Here is a 21,556-nt window from a genome sequence, read left to right on the forward strand (position 1 = left end):
CACAGATAGACACAAACACACCGGGGCCGAAAAATAATAGTCAATAAAATATTTGCACAAGCAAAAATCGTTCAAGCGCAGCAACAGCATCAGAAGCAAGACCAGAAGAACTTTTATAGATTTCTATAGCCAGTCATCGAGCATACATAGATATCGGTATACATATGTATGTACATATAGTATAGTATAGTGCAAGATGTGTAGCTACAACTAGGAGGGGGTGGCGGGGGGAGAAAAACTTTTTGAAGTGCACCAAAAAGATGACAGAGACAAGAGACAAAAAGAATTTAACATAAAGAAAAACAATTTTCAATGTTTTTGCTTCTAGTTCGTTCTTCTGGAGACGTTTTATTCAATGCCAAAGCACAGCAAAACAGAAGAAAAAAAACCTGCAAAAAAAAATCAAATAACCAGCCAAAGAATGAATGAACGCAGCGAAAAGAACTCTTTAGGAAAAGTTACTCTTGCTCAGACTTTGCTTCTGGTTTTTCTTCTTTTTTTTTTTTTTGTTACGAACAATTTTTACCCATGACTGGACCTCAGTCAGCAGGACCTTTATAACAAAGGCCAAAATGGCGTACACTGCCAAAGAAGACGAAGAAGAAGAAGCTGAAAAGAAACAAAGCAGGAAATGGCTGCCAGGATATTGACAATGGCCAAGGCGTGAGAGAGGGCGTGACTTGTCGTGCACTAAGCGTGAAATGCGACAACTCTGGCAGTCAATGTAACGTGGCTCAACACACACACACACACACACACACACACACTTAGAGATGAGTGTCGTGTCACGTTGGCCAAGTCCTTTTGAAAAACTTTCTAATCATTCAGCTAATTAATGCCACTAATAGCTTATTTTTCAACTGCTACAGCTTTTTGGCAACTAAACCATTTCTTTTTAAATACTTTAGACTATAATTTAACAAAATATTCATTAATAATTTAGAAAGAAAGCAACTATCGTATTTAAGTGAAGAAATTGAACAATTTGGTTGATATTTTGAGTACTTTGAACTTAATATGGAATAAACTATTTTACTGATATCCTTTATTGGGAAAACTAATTCACCTGTTTGATCAACGGGCTTGGAAACGTTTTTGTTTACCTAAAAAGTCTTCTATAAACTAAAGGGAATATTTTTATTTGAACTAAAACTGCTAAAGTGATATAAATTTCAGTAGGTCGTGAGCCCACTGACTTTGTTCATCACTGAGATGTATCGCCCACTTTATAAAAAGAAATCAAATTCGGTATTTTTTTTGTTTTGTCCAACTGTATCAAAAGATAAACAAAAGTTTGAATTCAGTTCCACTTGTAGCTCTCTTTCTCTCTCTTACTACCTCTCTGTACCCTATACTAGCCCCGCCACTTAAACAACGTTTCCAGCTACTTATGGACATTTTAGTTAAATTTTATGACAATTTCCCAGATAGCCCAGATTTTTAAAGACAAACAACTCGAGAAAGAGAGAGAGAGAGAGCAGGAGCAGCAATGATGAGGGTGGGCAGGAGAAGGCGATGAAGGTTGAGGCGGAGGAAAAAGGAGGAGAAGTAGCGAGACTGAAAGCCAATCTATTGAAATTGCGGTCGAAGCTCGAAGCGAAAAAAGGTCAACACATTAAATTTATAATGCGATTGAAAAAAAGGCAAGGAAAAGCAACGCAACACGCAAAAGCAAAAGGATGGGGTAAGGGCAACGCAAGGAATGAAAGGATGGACGGAAGCAGCAACGGGCGGACGGGCGAACTGGCGGACGGATGGACGAAAGCAAGGATTGTGGGCGTAGCATCAGCAGTAGGTCTGTGTGTAAGTGTCCTTAAGTAGGTCAGTTTTGTCTGTCATAAAATGCAATTGGAGCGCATTGAAGTGTCCCGCGCGACTGGCAAGTGAAATGTCAAGCTGTAAATAAGCGACAGAGGGAGAACGAGATGAAGAAGGACCAGGACCAAGACAGACAGACCAGCTCAGGACGACGTGGAAAAGCGTGAGGATACGCGTTTTCTGTTTTCTTTTTTATTTTTTGGTAAGGAATGAGGGCTATCTCCGCTTTTTTTGGAAGGGGGAGCAGAGGGCAGGGGCGTTGCCATCAAGCATCCTCCTAATGGCACAAAAGGGTTGCCACTTTGATGGCACTTTGATGATAGCTTAAGAAATGGAAATGAAAAATCAGAACAAATAAAAATCGACTCACTTTTCCTCCTTCGCCTCCTTTCTTTTTGTTTGTTTTTTTTTTTTTTATTAGACTGTAAATTCGTTTAGGCTATACACTTCAACTATGGAGATTCTATTAACCATAACGTAACTGAAGGTCACAAAAGTCTATGAAATTTCCGTAATTTTTATATCGTTTCTATCTTATAATAGAAACGACCTTCATCAAAATCAAATCAAATGGAGACAAAATGCCTCTTAATTTTATTTTTATTGTTAAAATGCAAGTCAATATGTCAAGCAGAAACCAAACCAAACCAAAACAAATTCAACACCCAAAATCTGAGTTCCGGTCGCCCAGCCCCCCCTCCCTGCCCTCTGACCACTGACCAATGTCATAAATTCTACACAAAAAATATATATATATAAATAAAAAGGGCTGCTGTTCGATTCATTTTCAAATTCAAATTAGCAACAAATCAAAAATATGTCACGAGCAATGAAGATGGAAGACTACCAAAACGCCAACCATTTGGCCAGCAACTCATAAAAACCTAAACAAAAAGAGCGAGAGAGAGATGGAGAGAGAAGCTATGGAAAAACCAATGAGGAGAAACAAAATGTTCATATACATATATTAAAAACTGACTACCAACCGGAGTCGTCTCGGATAACAATCACAGACCATAAAATGTGTGGACAAAATATTTGCATATAAAAAAAAAAAGAAGGAAGCGAGAAAAGGCAAAGCGAACCAGAGGAGAGTCATTAAAAAATCGCCAGCGACTATCAGAAACTAACTGCTCGGGAGACACTTTTTTTCCTACAGTTTTTCTTTTTTATGGCAATAGTTTGAAAAACGGGTAACAAAAAGGGTAGCAATGTGGGGAGTTTTGCGATTAGAAAGAAAATTAAAATTAATCTAATGAAACGTTTTAGATTTGCTAACTGAAATCATCTGCTGTTCTCTAGCTCTGCGATAGATCTGTCTGGCCTTTAAACACTGACTAGTTAATAGTCATTCGTCAAGTGTTTTGTGTATAGTTGGTCTCTTTTTTCCTATGTAATTAAAGTTTTAGCTTCTAATGCATGAAATATACATTTATACATAGGTATCTATTAGTCGACTACTCTTGACCTCAATTTGGCGTATTTCTGTTCGTTTGGCTTGTAATTAAAACTTGTTGGCAGACTGTCAGGCAGCAAGTTAACAAGTCGGCGGCTTCACACAGAAAGAAAAAGAAGAGTCGACGGCGACGACAACAACAACAACAACGTTGAAGAAGAGAGTGTTGTGTGGGGACCAAATACATATATATATATATATATATATATAGCTGGCGAAAATATTATTTAATTGTCAGGCCAGGCGCTAATTAAAGACCATGCCGAGAGTCGGGTTTGAGACTCAAGTCGGTATAAAGTGGAGACGAAATGTCTCTCAACCAATTCGACCATAAAGCCAAACACTTAACGATGCTGCTGCCGCACTATGAACATCATTTTGTGGCTGATATTTATGTTTATTGACTGGTAGCCTACGACTGACATCATCATCATCATCATCATCAACAACAACAACAGCAGCAGCAGCAGCAGCATCAGCATCACACAGCATCAATTCCAGCTTTAGTCTCAGTGTCAGCCTGAGCCTCAGTTACCAGTCTCTGGGTCTCAGTCTCTGTCACAGCGGTAGACTTAACCTCAGCGTCAGCCTTAGTCATCATAACACTTTTACACACAATCACACACACACACACACACCCATAGAGAGAATATCTCCTTCAAAGTGAAGATGTCATGGCAACTTATGGTAATTGTTGCAAATTATTTATTTATTTATGCAACGCCTGATTATGTGCTTATTTATAAGATGATACCCCAGGTATCTACTACTACTTACATACACTACATACACCTATACATACATACATACACACATACATATTTTCATATAAGGATATATTCCACGCGACATGCCACTAATGAGATGCAAACCAATGCCGCATATGAATATCAATTATATATGGAGAGAAGGCAGATCAAACTCGCTATCGTAATTCCAACCTGGGGGCTTAGTACCCAAAAGGAGGGGATGAAGGAGGGGGCTTAGAAGACTCAATGTTGGTGTTTGGTGCTGGAATTGGAGTCTGACTCTCTACTCTCAGTGTGGTGAAGTGCTTTTTGGAGCAAATTGAAGTGTTGCCACTAGAGTAATGTTGTTTTTGTTGTTGTTATTATTGGTGATGGTGTTAAAAACAGACGTCTAGACGTTGGCTTTTTACGGGGTAGGTCATAACAATGCTTTTAAGGGAAATTGTGTGTTTGTGTGGGTGTGGGCCATATCCATTTGCATAGAAAATGCAAACAAAATATACATAATAGAGTCACCAGAAGCCACAACACCAAAGCCAAAGGCAGTTGCAACTATATTTTCCATTATCACTGAGGCAATAATCATAAAAATTTCCAAAAATATAATAACTTTTATCTAAATAAATAAATTAGAGCTTTAGAAGAAGAAGCAGAATTTGCAAGAAATTTTCTTACTTCCTTGACTATATATAAACTTATTTATAAATTGTTTGTTACCGTTTGACTATATATTCCCAAGTTTAATGTCATTTTTACAAACTTAACTAATGATTAGACATAATATATGTATATATAATTAGTTTCCGTTTACGCCACGCCTCCTTAACCCCATCATTTATCGAAAATGATTATTAACTTGAGAACTCCAATTAGAAATAAGCAAATTGCCATTTCCGCTTCTTTTTCTTTTTGGCAAATGTGTCGAAAACTCTTTCACACGTTTTTTTTTTGTTGTATAGATTTCTTGTTTTTGGTTGTTGGCCCTCTCTTTCTCTCTTGAGATTGGTAAGAACCTCGATTACTGGCCCAGGTATCATCGAACAAATGTTATGCTGTCGTTTGGTATTCATGTTTTTTGCTCACCCCCCTTACCGCTTCCCCCATTTTCATTCGACTGACAGCCGAATGCCTTTAGATCTAGCCATAAAATATGCAATTGCAAGTGCCGGAGCCAGTGCTGATGCCGATGCTGATGCCAATGTCTCGTTGCTGTCGTTGCTGAGGCTGTTGGCTGTTTGCTGGTCGTAATGCCCCGCTACAGGTACGACAAACAGCAAAAATTGTACCGTGCCGCGCGATGGTCACAACTCAAGTGATATATCTCATGGAACTAGTTTACGCAACATGTGGCATGCATTTTGCATGCCACACACACCACAAGCAAGGAAAGAAAAAATAGAAAAGAAACCAAACCAAACTAAACTAAACGTACAAAAAATTGACATTTTGACATAACTGGAGAGGGGCAAAGAGCGAAAGAGAGATAGACAGAGGAATGGGAGGCTAGGTGGTATTACTTATAGATTTTTTCTCTTGAGATAAACTACAAATGGCTTGCATGGACCGGTTCGGTATGGTTTAGTTTTGGGGTCTCATACGCAAAGTGTCTTTTAAATACAAATGTTATCTTGCAAGATGGAGCAGAAGATGACGTTGAGAAAGAAGAGAGACAGAGACGGAGACAGAGAGAGAGAGAAAGAAGCAAAAAGTACGTGCCACATTTGTTGTTGCTACAATTTTCGTATTTCGTGTTTTATTTATTTATTTTTTTTTTGTATTTTTTTTTTTAATGGATTGACGGCAGACAACGAATGCACATTAGAAATCCAAACGGCAAACCCCAAAAACTTCAAGTCGAACCTGAACCCCAAGTCCCCAAGTCATGCACACACATGAGCTGGGGCATGTTTGTTCCCTAGTTTCGTCTTGCCTCTTGCCACTTGAAATTCGTCTTGCTCCTTGGCAATGTTTGCATGCCAAATTTTCTTTCGTTTTGGCTACTGCAACTTTTTTTTCCTCTACTCTTTGGCCAACCTTGGCAATAACTGGCCAATGGTCACTTGAACGGATAACGAAGACGGCAAACGATGACGACGACAACAGCAACAGCAACAACGAGATGGTGGAAGTTTTGTTAGGCACGTATTGCATAAAGTATCTTTGACTGGGTAGGGATATCAATTACATAGCTTCAGCTTCAGCTTCAGCTTTAGCTTCACTCCACTCAAAACCATTCCATTGCACCATTGGCAGTGGACTCGAGTGTCAATGGGCGGATTTCTCGATATTGCATATATTTATTTTAATTGCATTTAGTGTTCAACGATATATATATATACATTGAAGTGTTTTTTCAGGTTTGACTTTGAAATTGCTTTTTCGCATTTTGCATTTTGCATTTTGGCAGGAGGCCAATTAGGTGTCCAAGCTAAAAGTTTCTCACGTAATCAAGGTAAAAGTAAGCAACTTACCACTATAAAATTTGACAGATTGTCTATGGGTGAAATGTTGATATTGACAACTCGTTTTTACACATAACTGCAAAGAGAGAGAGAAAAGGGTTGAAATGTAAAAATAATAAACAAATTAACAATCAAATATATTGATAATGGGCTAGCAACTAAGAGACTTAAACAAGTAGTTGCTTGTATTTTATAAAGTAGTAGTTTTTAGAACAAGCTATAATTAATAATATGATTTCTAAATACATTCTAGTCTCTTACCTATACACTTTGATAATCTGTCCAACTAATTCCTTAGTCAAGTTGACTTTAAGTGCAATTTTTGTTTACCTAATATGGAAATTTTATACTTTCTCAAGCGTTATTTCCTTCATAAAATGGGAAGTGACTAAGAATATTTTTTACAATGATTCAACTAACTGTAAACAAAGTGAATATTCTAGCAAGTTAGTCTTATCTGAGAATTGGTTTCAGCACGTTTGTTTAATTTCTTCAACTTTCTTGGCGAATAAAATTGCCTTGCCACATTTAGTACAATAAACACTTTATGAGCCCGTTATCGTGTCAAGAGAATTGCCTTCTTTTTACTTATTTAATTCGGCTTTTCTCTCTTATTTTGGTTTCTCAGCATAATTAAGCACACTTTTAAATATTTTAACCTATGTGGTGTGTGCTGACTCGTAAAAACTCGTACTCGAGTCATAAAAATGAAGCTCCAAAGACCACCCTAGAAGACGTTGCGTGGGCTCTTGGGCTCTTGATGGATTCTCATACTCTCTTTTACTTTTTCTAAGCAAAAATGCCCAAAAATGTAGCAAAAAGCCAAGAAACCAAAAAGGGTGGTGGGAGGAATCGGAGAGAGAGAGCGAGAGAGAAAAAAAAAGGTCAACAAATTTTATAGCCATTTTTCGCTTGCGTTTCGACTTTCTAAGGTGTTAAATAATAAATACGTCAAGGCAACTTGGAATTGGTCTGTCAATAAAAACGGGCGCACATGATTTACAAGTTGCGTGTTTTCTCTTCTTATCGTTACAGTTCAGTGGGCTCTATATATCCAAGATCCACCAAGAAAAAAAATTAAACCGAAGGCTGGGGGGGAGGTGTGGGCTGAGTTGGGTGGGGCAGGGTCACCTCCAAATGATGACATTTTAATAGCTAGAGAGAGAGAAACCAAAAGGCAATAATAATATTTTCGCCTTTTACGACATGTCATAAAAAAACATTGAAACAATGACGAAAAGCTACAACAACAACAAACAGCCTTCCATTTTGGCCAAAACGGGGGTTAACCTTATTTCCCTACCTTCATTTTCTCCTTTTTTTTGTTTTTGTCTGTCAAAAGGGATGGTGTGTGTGTGTGTGTGTGTGTGCGTGTGTGTTTATTTTTTTTGTTCCTTTTCTATGTTAGTTAGATGTAGTTTTAATGGAATTTTTGAGCACGTTAGGAAGCTCAAAGAAGCGTTAAGAAAGGGTTTTAGGAAATGCATAAGCCATATTTGTTATTAATTGCTTTATTCTTTTAGCCAACACCAAAAACAAAACGACGACGACGACGACGATATTCTTTCCTTCCTAAGCTTTAAAGTACAAAAGCAATTAAAGGCGTCGACCAAACCGAACCGAACCGAACCGAACCGAAGGAAACGAAAGCAGAGAGAAAGCTAAGTAGAACCTTTTGGCTCTAGACTAAAGTAATTTAATTAGTTCAGGCTACATAAGACTCGAGGGTTGGGTGGCACAGGGGCATGGCCAGGGGTGGCAATAGTGGTGGAAATTGTTCTGGCTCTCAGACCTGTCCTGGGCAGTCAAGCGTTTAGTTAGTCAGACACTCCAAATGAAATCAGACAATGTCTAATAAGGTGCGCGAAATGAATAGAATTTGCGTAGAGCAAGTTAGAGTTAAAAACTTTAGTTTAGAGAATGGCACAAGAACAAAGAATTTCATTTTACAAAAAAACTCATTTAAGACCACCTTCTCGTCCGATAGATAGTATAAAGACTTACAAGTAAATGTACTAACTAAACCTCTCATTTCTTTGAGGCAAATTTGATTTAATATAGGCAAAGAAATAATTAAAGTTGCTAAAATGTAGAAAACACAAAGACATAAGATATAAAGTAACTCTGGACAAAAAAGAAAAGTTGATTAAGATTAAAGGCAATGCAAATGAGTTTTACTAATATTTGTAAAAAATTCGAATTGCTTCTTGATGTTATACTTAAGTTGGCACATTGACTTATCTGCCTTGTCTGTGTTGCTTTAATTCACATTAGAAAGAAAGATTTCTTTTAGATCTCCCACTTAACACACACAATTCAGTCAATTAAGCTCGCCTAATTGCCTAACCCTTGAGTTATGAGTATGTATGTTTCCTATCTACATTGTATAACCCTCTGACCCCCATCATAGAGACATGAAGTGGGTACTAAATGGTGCAAAAAAAATTATAATGAAATAATAAAAGATTCCTAGTATGAATTTTCTCGAGGCTTACTCTACAAAATGAGCTTAAAGTATCATTTCAAGAGTCAAAGAGCAGCAAAAAAAAAAAGAATAAAATAAAAAGTCGTAAAAAATGCCAGAGCAAAAGTTGAATTACCAAAAAGACAGGGGCAAAATATTGTTTGTCTGTATGTTGTGTGTCTATGTATGTGTGTGTGTGTGTGTCTTGTGAAATAAAATGCTAAAATTATTCATTTTGCAAATAAGCAGCGTAAATATTTAATTAACAACTCAGCAAGCACACAATTTACTGAGAGAGGAACGAGGGGGCAATGTCTCACATTTGCGTTGTCGCTAGTCTAAGGTTTCTTCTATCCCCTCCCCTTTGCCGTTCACTTGGCCAACCTACTCCCCCGGTTGATATGTGTGAGGGTAATATAATATTTATTTATATGTCGCAGTTTGTGGAGACCCTCTCTCTCCCTCTCCGTGAGATTCTCTGGGTCTCAGAGTCTCAAAGTCACCTATAGCAAAAACCAAGGGACGAGACGGCTAGGTACATACGAAGCCCATGGAGCCGCCTTGGCAATTGTTGCTTTTTAAGGTTTTCGGATTCCAAACCAAGTCAGTCGCTCTCTCTGTCTCTCTTAAGTCTAGTCCAATGACTTGTACGAACATTTTGATGAGCTAGCCGGCTAAATTGGGCATGCCGGGAAAGGTCTGCGACATAATTAGATGTGAGCTTTTGCCAAGTTTTGATTGAAACATACATTCCATGACTTAAGAAAGAATTATGTACTATGATTATTACTTCTTCATCGTATACTTAACATTTTGTACAACCGAAACTATTAACAAAGGATAAACTGGCTAAAATAATTCTCTAAAAGTTCGTAATACACACAATTTCGGCTTCCAACAAATTCAATAAAGTATTTTTTATTGAAATTCTATTAAAGATCCAAGATTATTTCTTAACAATAGTATCAAATACATCAACGTTTTTCTTTTAAAAATAAAACAAAAGTTTTGAAAACTATTAATTAGCCCACTGATTGACGAATTATGCAAACAAGTCAATTCTCCCACAACCTTCTAATTTGAGGAGTCATAAAAATCGTTTTATGGCATTCAATTTTAACACACATTTGCATTTAACTTTCAGTTTTATTTATTTTTATTGTAGTTTTAGGTTTTTTTTTTTTTGCTCTTGTCTGTTTTATGTTCACTTTGATTTCTTACGCTTCACATTTTGGTGTCTGTTTGATTTTTTGTTCATTTCCCAGGCAAGCGAAACGTGTTTTGCAATAAACAAAAAAAAAGCACACTAAAAATAAAATAAAACAAAAATTACTACATAAAATACAAATTTTTGTATGCGAGTAAGAAGAGAAAAGGCAACGACATGGCGATGCCCTATTCCAATTGAAGATACTAACAACATGATGACACTAGATTAGGTTATTAACGATGGACTTAAATATAATAGTTTAATATAACTAGCCATAGGAATCAGGAGCTAACTTTTGTTTATTTTAATCATAGAGATTAAACAAAGAGACAGAAATTGGTTTATTAAACTCATCAACATTTCATTTCTATTGTAGTTAATTACTTTATTTAATATACCTTTTGATTCTATGATTACAGGGTACAAGAATGACATTCACAGTCGTCCCAGAGTCAACTCAAGTCGAGTCGAGTCGAATGGAATGGAATCGAGACGCTTTGCATTATGTGAAGTAAAGTCGAAATCGAGTCCAAAACGAGAGTGTGAACAGATCTTTGGCTTCTTAGTGCTATTTAAGCTAATGACTTCATTTTCTTCTCTTATTCCCCTTCTTCTTCTTCATCATCATCAACATCATCTTCAGGTGCTTGTTCATTCCTTTGTCAAGGTAAGTCAAGTTGTTTGTATTTAAATTTTACGAATTGAAAATCTTCAAATCAGAAACGAACGTTAGACAGAGGGAGAGAACTTTTGCATAATTAATTAATATTTTTTTGTGCCGTTGGTTTTTTTTTTCTTGTGCAGGTGGCGCCTCAAACTAGTTCATGGGGAATATATATTTAAATCAGTTACATTTCAAGACAACTATATATGTATCTGTATGTAGGTAGGTATAGACTTATCTGCGCCGCATTTTAAAGCAAATGTTTTTGATAGAAATATTTGGTGTAAGGGTTTGAATTTCGTACAAACGGGAAATTTATTGATTTCACTTACATTCGAATTTTTGCTGATTTGTTGTTTTTCTATTTGTCTATTTTGTTTGTTTGTTTGCCCGTTTGTTTGGCTATTTGTTTACCCGATTGTTTGCTTGTTTGTTTGTTTATTTTATGTTTACCTAATTATTTGGGTTAAATCAATAACTTCAATCCATAGCAAACGACTTTTAATCAATGAATAGTTCAAAAGTAAGCTCATAAAGATGACAAACAAGACAAAACGAAAGGAAAAATATTTTGATGAAATTAAGAGAGAGAGAAGCGAAAAGCGGCAACAAATTGCTTCCTGGTCTAAAGTCGAGGGAAACTTGAATTCATTATCTTTATTGTCGCTTACTTTAACCCACTTTTTTTTGGAAATCTATTACTATTATTATTATCATATCTATCTATATGACATATTTGTGCATTTTATTTCTAATCTCAAGTTTTGTCGAGTACTACTTTCTAGAAATCTCAGCAAATTGTCATCTAGATAATATAGCTTAGGCCTTTTCAATCTTGTTACATCTAACACATAATTGTGTAGATATGATTAAGCTAATTATAGTTTAAATATATATTTACTCTACTTTTTGAATACAAACAATATATAGTTACTCTTCACCTACATTTACATTCGATTTGTGTCCCACATTGAAGCTGACCCATCGTTAGTTAGGATTGATTACTATGCAGATTCAAATATTTCTTATAATGTCTAATTTTCCAAGTTTTGTTTTTGTCGACTTGTCAAAATGATCTTACTCATTGATATATTAGGAACCTGAAAAAGCTTTATGCGTTATTCTTTGTGACACATTCACAAAACAAAAGATTATAATTACTCTGCTGGTGATTCATAATCATCGAAAAATCGTGTATAGGTATATCTATTTATTAGATCGAAGTTTAGATACCCTAATTGGTTTTTCGAAATGAGAATGAAATGACCTATATTAATATCATCCTAAGATTCTTCGATATACTTTTTCTGAAGAGAAAGATAAAACCAAATTTCGTAGCTTAATATTAATAGATTTTTTTAATTGAAATGAAGCTGTTCAAAGTGTAAAAATTCCTTTTACATAATTATTAAGTTCATTGAACTTATTGACAGCTTTTTAGTGGACAGGCAACCTTGACTGATCTGTCACTTTGCTAACTCTTTGCTTCACACCATTTGAGGGAGACAACAAAATGATTTTTATTTTGCATATCAATTATGAAAATTGAGTTGCCTTTGAGGCATTCTTTTGTATCGAACGCGCTAATCATGCGATGATGTCGATTCATGATTCAAGTCAAAAAGTCTTTAAGTCTTTTAAGCGGCAACCTTGTCAAGACACAAAGATCATCATTAGTGGAAGTAACTAACTAATAAAAAAAGCGTTTTATTTGCTCACCTTCCCCCACCCTCTCATAATTATGCTTAAAGCTAAAGAGTGAGTTTAAGCAAAACAGAGAAACACGCAAACACAATGAGAAAAGTTTGCCTTAATAATTTCTCATTTCTCATCGAATTTGGCTGCCGCCTGTAAAATGTTGATGTCTCAATTAAGTGGATAGACTGATGTGTGTGGGGGAGGGGTGGGGAGGGACTGGGAAAGTGATGTAATTTTAATTAATTGCCATAAATGTTAATTGCTCATACGCCACGTTAGACAAACTTTAGTTGCCTTAGTCCTCCGCCTCTCCGCCATTGTCAATATTAGTTTCTTACCACCTATTTATAGGTCTGGGACCAAATTCAGGTTCGGGACCGAGACCGAGACTTGGGCTTTTTGTTTGTGTTTCATTATGTTTATTTGTCTATGTGTAGGTAAAAACTATGGCTTATTATTGAAACATTTCACGACAAAATGTTCTCTCTCTCTCTCTCATTCTATGTCTTTGTGTTTGACTCCTTTTGCGTTTTCCCTTTTTCCTGTGCCTTTGCTCATACATACATACATACATATATCCCTATATACTAATTGTCTGTCCTTTTCTGTGTGTGTGTGCGTTCTGAAAGTTTTTGCCAGTTAATTAAGCAAATATTTTTTTTTTTTTTGTTATTATTATTTTTTTTTTGTTTTTGTTTTTTGCTGTTGTTGTTGTCGTTGCTTTGTTTACTCAGTTAATTTCACTTTGTAGATGTCAAGACCCCCGAGGAGGAAAACCCAAAAGCGAGAACACAACAGAGAACATAACGTTGACATGTGCGGGATTTGTGCTTTAGTTAGTTTGTGAAATTAACTTGACTTAATTTGTTGCTGGATTGCTGTTGCTGTTGCTGTTGCTGTTGCTTTTGCTTTCGGGCTTTTTGTTTATTCGGGTTGAAGTTAGTGGCAGTAGTGGGTTAAGTAGTAAACGACTTAACTGGGCTTCCTGACAGAAAAGGCGATTATGGAAAATATTGTATTAAGTATAACTTTAAAAAGTTTTTAAAGAAATCTGATTAAGAGCCCCTTAAGCAGTTGTAGAGCTCTTTGTTTTAGTTATTTAATTGGCTTCCCTTACAATTTCTTCAATGATTTTTAGCATAATGAATTGGTTTCTTTTCCTACTTCGTTTTGCTTCATTCATTCATTCATTCATTCAAGCTCTTTCAGTAAACATTTCTCATATCGTTTCTTTTTGGGGGCTCAGTTTAATTGCACGATTCGGCAGAAATGGTAGAAAACCCATTTCTCAGGCCCATCCATAGAAAGATTTGTATATTTACAGATTGTGTGGTTGATTTTTTTGAGTCTTCTATTGGGCTTGAAGAAGGGCACAAGGGGAAGTTTTCGGGCATTGGATTTTTCGTGTCGTTTTCAGTTTTTCCCCCTCCTTGCCCCCTCTCTTGCTCTTCTTTGAAGCTGATAAAGCAAAAATTTGTTTGAGTCTGTCTCTGGTTTCCAAGTATCAATAAACCCATAAATTTAAATACAGAGCAGAAACAGAGAAACTTTATAAAAACAAAAACAAAAACTGAATCGAAACCAAACCAAACCGAAAAAAAATATAAGCAAAACAACAATTGGTTGTTGCTTTTGTTTTTTATAAATATATATTATAGCTGAGAGGAAAATTTGTTGTAGTCAGCCCATATTTTCATATATGCTGTCTCTTTTTTTCTTTTTTTTTTTTGGTTATTTTTTTTTGTTTGTTTGAGTATTTGCCTTTGCCTCTTATTTATGGTCTGACATTGTGTTGTAGATTTTGTGGGCGTCAACTAACTATGTGGCCACAACATCATCTATCTATTCTATATCATTGGCATCAGAGTTGAGCCGGCTCACCCAACTTCCTTGCCCCACTTTGCTTCACCTCGTCTCACTCCATTGGTGTCTCCCCCCCTCTGTTACGGTCTCTCTTTTTTCTTGTCAAGCTTGGAGTGTAACAAATTTTTGCATATTTTGTCATAAATTTTCAGTCTGAATTCTGTCCCGTTGCCATTTTTATTATCATCATGTTTGCAAGCATGTTTCTCGGTTTTTGTTTCTTTTTCCTTTTGGTTTTCTTTATTTTTGTAGCTGTCTTTTGGTTTCTTCATACTTTATACCCTGCACAAACGAAAGGGGTATATTAAATTTGTAGATAAAAGAGGTCGATTGTTGACAGGTTAATGCAAAAGAGCTTGAGCATGAGCACAATAAAAAGGATGGAACTTGTCTAGGCGTATCCTAAGATCGTAATGAAGTAATGTTTGACTATTTTCCATTTGGATTTTAATTGAAACAAACAGAAAGTTATAAAATTTCAAAAAAATTCTATGTCTCTATATTAACCATATTGATTATGGGCAGAGGGCATTGAATTTTCGTTACAACGGCATGAGTTTCAATCAGTTTCACCTCTTGTTTACCCCTCGTCTTAAATGCCAGAACATTATTTTAATGGATTTTCATTGTTGTGTATGGTCAATGTGTGGCAGTGTATAAAATTAGAAATGTTTACATTTTCAGATATACACTAAGTATATATATGTATATATTTTAGTATATCATCAAAACGTAAACAGATGGAAGAACCGATGTCTGTCTGTGTGTGTCTATGTATGTCTATGGTCGTGAGCGAATGAATTATGAACAAGGAAATTCAAGTTTAGCAAATTAAAATGAGTTAAATGAAATGAAAAATCGCTTAAATATATACTTATGTATACAGATGGCCAGCTGACAGAAATGGGGGCCATAACCATTGATGGCTCACTTACTTATTTTAAAGCTTGGCTTTAATCATATACACCTCTTGGCCCATAGGAAACTTTGGACTGCTTTGTTCTCAGTGTATTACGGAAATCCGATTGAGACAGCGCATATTCTATTATTATCTTAAGTAGAACTCTTTGTTTGTCTTTGAAGCAGTCCCAATCTGTACTCTCTCACTCTCTCTGCTTTGTTTATGACTTTTACCATTTGCTTACTCTCTTACCAATATGTATTTATCCTATCTATAAATTATTTCTTCATTATTTCTTCAACTTCATCCATGCGCTAAGCCAGCTTTTAGGTAACTCACTTCTACTCGGTCTCTCTTTCTCTCTTTCTGTGTGTTCTTAGGGTCTCGTCTCTCTTTGTGGTATTCCCCCTATACCCGCCACCCGTTCCCGCCCCCATCACAATACACAAATATTGACCAACATTCAGTCGCCATAAATAAGTAAGAAGTCCATTAGTAACGGCTACTCCGCACACCTCCGCATCATTTCTACACCGCCTTCGCCTTTGCCTTCTGCCTTCTGCCACAATCAGGCTTGCACAACACAATTGCAGGTCTCGCACACAGTTCTTTTATGTATATATATTTATATGTATGTATGTAGGTAGTTATAGGTATAGACTGAGAGGAAAATCAGAAAAATATCGAAGACCAATGCGTCGTCGTCACACCCTAGAATCGGGAGTAAGTTTATCTTATCGCTCACAGTTGGCGCCTTATCTCAAAAGCGTAAGGTAAACAAATGATAAAGAGCAACCAATTCATTTGCCTTCATGACGCATAGACCGACCGACCTATTCCTATTCCTATGCCTCTATATCTATGCTACAACTATGTTTCAATGAAATGTAGAGCAATGTACCCCATATACATATGTATGTACACACTCAAATATATGGCTATAATACCTTTTGGATCAAAAAATTGACTCTTTTACTCTGGCACAACGTTTGGCACGTGCCGAAAGCAGCTGCTCAACTGATAGGAGAAGAATTAAAATTAAAAATTCTACAATTGTCTCACTTTCCATATGTTTTTCTCCCTCTCTCTCTCTTTAGAGTACTTTCAATTTTCCCTCACAAAAAGCTATGAAAATATTTCGTCTCATTTTAATTAGAGCAACGTGATCAAAATTCGAATATACAAAATTATTCAAACATCGGAGATGCCGCCGCTCATTCATTCATTCAGGCAAATGCGCATCCGTTTTCCGTTCAACAAAATTATGTTAATTAAATTTATGATTGTTTTTATTTCTCATATTAAAATAGTTAATTACATATTATCGCATGTTGTTCAAAGTTCTTGCCCGATGATTTCACATTGAAGCTTGTAAAAAAACGAAACAAAAAACTTAATGGCAAAATATGTATTTTTAATAGACTTGCTTGGTTCGGTTTGGTTCGTTTGATTCGATTTGAATTTTGGGTGGCTTGTTATTAAAAGTGATTAAGTCTAGAAATTGCTTTGACTTTGTTCGAGTTCGAATATGCTAGTATATATATATGTATATATATTGTAATTGTTAATGGTTTTTAGTGGGTTATTTTATGGCTGTTGGCTGTTGTTTTTTGATTTGTGCTCGAAAGCAATCAACTTGGCTTGAATAGTTGTGGTTAATTGTTGTAGTTATTAGAATTATTATATAATTTCTTACATACATTTATTATTAATGTCAAGGCTAGTATGAATTACAAATTAAATGATCTAGTTGATGTTGTTTAAAACTTAATAACATGTTTCTAAGTAAGTTCTTGTTTTACTTGAGTCCATCACTTTGATTATTACAATGTTGCGACTCTTTGCAACTTCAACTTGAAAAGTTAGGGCTAATGAGCCGCACTAAGAACATGTAAGACGGACATCGTCTGTCGATGTTTGCAAATATTGTTGTTAAGTTATTAACCCTCCATGTCAGGGTGTTGCCAGCATTGGGTCGTTACATAAAATTATCTGGCTAATGAACTAAGAGCCATTGTAATTAGGTAGAAGCACGTAACAACCTAGTCATAGATTGCAACTGCCACTGCCACTGACTTCTGAGACTGAGATGCTGCCTCATCAGTGACTTGAAATTAGTTTTACATAGCTTAAGGGAAGACTTTAAGATCTTTAAGTAAACTTATAGCATCATCTTGCCATATACAGTTCTTATCACACTAACAAGGCCCATTTTCAAGGCCACATTGTGTCTGTGTCTCTGTGTGTGTGTTTCTTTTAGAGGCCCCCCCAAAATATTTCAACCTGCATTAGCTAATCTAAGTAGACACAAGAGTGGAAATGAAAACTTTTTAATTACCAACAGGAAAAACATTTAAGATAACAGACGGCAAGAGAGAGAAAAAAAATTTAAGAGGAGTTTGGCAGTCAAAGCAGATTGCAGGGGGGGTAGGTCGGGGCTTGAGGCCTGCCAAACCAAAAAAAAAAATTTACATAAATTTAAAATATAGCAAGTTCAACGAAAGAAAGAAAGAGAGGGAGAAAGATATTTCAACTTTTACGCAGTCCGAGAGTCTACCTTAACCTTTTTTTTCCTCGTTGTTGTTGTTGTTTTCTTTTTTTTACTAACTTGGCTCTAAAAGTATTTATGACTTGTGTAAATAAAACAGAAAAGAGAAGCGAGAAGCAGCTTTTAGCCATCTTAGAGGGCTACAAATTTTTACAGCTTAAATATTTTTTAGCCATTAGATAAACAAACAACGCAAGCAAGTGAAGAGAGTTGTAGGGCGAGGAGAGGGATAGGAGAGTGAGGGGAGCGAGGCGCTTGCAAAAGGGAGTGAGAAGTGCCACAAAAACGTAACAAAAATATCTTTCAAGTACAATGTTAGGTAAATATAAACAGCATCTTTTTGGGATGTGCTGCACTTTGCTGCTGGCTGCTGGTTTTTTTTTCTCCCCCCTCTTCTCCCCCACCACATTTTTGTGTGAGTGTGTGTGTGTGTGTGTGTTTATAGGTACCTTCTTTTCAGCTACTTAAAGCTTTTAGAGCATAAGATGTAATATAAATTACATTAGCTGAGTGCCAGGCGGCAATTAAAACAAAAAAAAAAACCAAAGTGAAAGACAGAGAGGGGAAGAGTGAAGTTTTTTTAGAGAGGCGGTGGAGGGAAACTTTTTCCTTTGCCCGGGCCTTTGTGTGTGTGTGTGTGTTGTGATAATGTTGTTAATGATGTTGCGGCTGTTCCCTACCCCAAGAACCGCCACCAGCATCATCATCATCATCAGCAGCATCATCGTCATCATTGTGATTATTATCAGCCTCATCTCCTCGCCACCATTAGCAGCATCATTAGAACGTCAACTTAATCAAGGTTAAAAAGCATGTGGCTGGGCCTCACTGGAACTTCCTCCTCCTCGTCCGCCTCATTTCAGCATCTGCTGCTACTTGCTTCTTGGGTAATAATTTTTTGTTATTTGGGGGTGGTAGGGCCAAATTATAAATATAAATACACAATATATGTCTATTCCCACTTCAGTTTTCTGTTTTTTTTGATGTCTTTATAAACAAATATGGTGGATAAACAATGTTTTCGATTAATTTTCCATCTTTGCAATGTGATGAAATCGCAACAAGAAAATTGGTTGGTTAATATGATTATGCAAACTATTTTCAAGTTGCCAAACACATTTTGACGCAATGTTTTTGTTCAACTTAATTTGTGTGTTTTGGGGGAAAACTTTTCATGGGTGCAAAAATTTGAGTGTGAACAGTTTAAACGTTTGAAAAGTCTTTTGTCTTTCAAGTTTACATTAAATTGCACAATTTTATCTATCAAAAGTGGCCACAATGCATTCAAAATGAAGTCATCGAGCCATTAAGTGCTTAATTTAGACTAATATTTAGTAAACACTTGAAACTATAAACAGTTTATTTCTCTATAGAAAGATTAAAAGTTAAGGAAAATGAATTTATTTTCTTCTTTGCAATTTAAGTCATTTAATCATTATTATTGAAATTTAATTACGTCTCCTTACTTTAGTTACATTCTTTAGGTTTCGTAAGGAGTTTCTTCTTAACTTTTTTCTATCTCTTTCTTAGAAATCCTGTCAAATTAATTAATTAGTCAGAATTCACTTGAAATTCCAAATACATATTAATTAGTGAGAATTTTAAAGACAATTCCTTGGGTAATTAAAACTCTTTCTCCTACACAGAATCAAGAAACAAGATGTCTATATAGAATTTAGTTAGTAATTTATCTTGTCACACGCTAATTGTCTATTTCATGCAATTTTATGTGTCTACCTTAATAAATCTTCTTGGAAAACCACTGACAAATTCTTGTTCGCTTTTTCAATATGAATAGAGTGAGACAGAGAGCAGTAGTAGAAATGAACTAATGTCAGACCATTTGAATATTTATGGCCACAAATATTATTCTAACTCACGTCTTGGACATTAACTGAAACTCTGTTCAAGAATGTATCTCACTTGGTTGCGACTCCAATTCATAGAAGTGTCAACCCAGTTACTCATAAAAACCACAACATATACATTACTCGAGGATGCCCAACCAACCATCCGAGAGCCTCAGCCTCAACCTGAGCCAAGATTCACATCTCTAACAAGTTCTGAGAATTGCACAGAAATAACCAAAAAAAAAAACCAAGAAGGTTGGGGGAGGTAAAACGTAACTGAACCTGTTTCCAAACCCCCCAAAATGCAGACATATATAATTAATGATTTCAAACAAAAAACTCATAAAACTTATTGATTTTCATTTCACTTGAACAACACACAAAAAGTCAAACTTCATACAAACTTAAATGAAAAGATTCAACTTAATTACAAGGAAAAACTTACATTCTTGAATTCTTCTTTCTGTCCAAGTGTGTGTGAGAGAGATAGAAACACTCGCGAAACAAAACACCACAGAAAAAAAAGGGAAAATAAAAATTTTGAAAATAAACAAACGAAATTTCGCACAAGTCTATGACAGCGGCGAAGGCGACGGCGACGGCGACGTCAACGTTGGCAGTGGCAGCCTTTGCCGTTTTAGATTGAAATTATGAAATGTATCTATTAGATACGCGACACACGATTCGCACTCGTAGGAATCATTCATAAAAACGGCGCAAAATTAGGCATTTCATTAAACAAGTCTTTTGATTATTCTTTGATTTTCGATTACTTGTTGTTGTATTAATTTTTTTCATACACGTACGACGCCCCGAAAACAAGTTCTCCTCACTAGACTAGACTAACAACGATTAGCAGTAGCTTGGCTGGTGTCGGCGCGGGGGGTGATCGAGAAGACGGATCACACCGGTGCAGAGGGCAGAGCGGGGCGGGTTTTTAGTATTATTGGCGATGACAAAAAAAAATAAACAATTTTACACGCGCGCGAATCACTTTGGTAGCCTGGCTGATGAGATAAATTTCTTGTTTGTGAGATTGAACTATATGCCTAACGGTTCCGTTCGGTCCATGTCCATCCATACACGTTCACGTACTCGACTCAACTAACGGTCGGTGTGTGTGAGAGAGACGCGAAACGACAGCGACAACGACGACAGTGCCGACAACGACGATGCCTACTGCCGAAGCGGGCAACGAGCTTCAAACGAAACGACAACAAAAACGAATGCATCGGCAAATTGTGCAAAAACAAAACAAAAAGTATCTGAGAGTACGAAATGTATCTGCGAGCTCTCTCAGTTACAACACAGTGAGGGCGAGAGATAGAGAGCGAGAGCAAATCCAACCGGCAAATTCCTTCTCCAATGAGTAAAAACTCAAATTGGATTCTCACCGACAATGAGTTAGATACATTGAAACTTGGATGGTTTGAAACCAGACTAACTCTAGTCACAAGGTCTATTTTTGTTTTCTTCTTGTTGGCTTCAAATGGAAATGGTTTTATGACACGCGTGGGTGTTGAATGCTCAATTGGTTTGACGATTGGGCGAGCGTGTGTCTGTGTGTGTGTGTGTGTGTGTGAGGTGTAGGCACAGGTGTGCAAAAAATGTTTTTGGGCGGTAGTGCAAAGTGTTGTATGACTATAAAGTTGTTGACAAAGTCATAAAGGAACAATTGAAGGGGCATGTCGACGATAGGCCAACTTAAGCTTAGTATGTTGCTAGAAAGTTAAGCTATGCGGAAATGTATAGATATCAAATGCATACAAATATATTCATATATACATATATGGCCAAGATATGACCTAAAACAGCAAAGAAAGAATCTAAAAGTAAATCATAGGGATTTTCGGATCATTCGTTTAAAACTTAA

The 21,556-nt window shown here is 36.2% G+C and overlaps 1 non-coding gene across 1 annotated transcript in view; it reads right to left on the minus strand.

Moving 5' to 3' along the window:
* Positions 1–20,195, minus strand: part of LOC6639139 — a 61,983-nt gene extending 41,788 nt beyond the window's left edge. The window contains exons 1-2 of the transcript XR_006954747.1: positions 20,129–20,195; positions 6,495–6,561 (exon numbers count right to left, since the gene is read on the minus strand). This is a non-coding gene — a transcript (uncharacterized LOC6639139). The remainder of the gene's footprint in view (positions 1–6,494; positions 6,562–20,128) is intronic.
* Positions 20,196–21,556: the final 1,361 nt, after the last annotated feature.

The sequence above is a fragment of the Drosophila willistoni genome (genome assembly GCF_018902025.1).
Source record: "Drosophila willistoni isolate 14030-0811.24 chromosome XR unlocalized genomic scaffold, UCI_dwil_1.1 Seg144, whole genome shotgun sequence".
Lineage (NCBI taxonomy): Eukaryota > Metazoa > Arthropoda > Insecta > Diptera > Drosophilidae > Drosophila > Drosophila willistoni.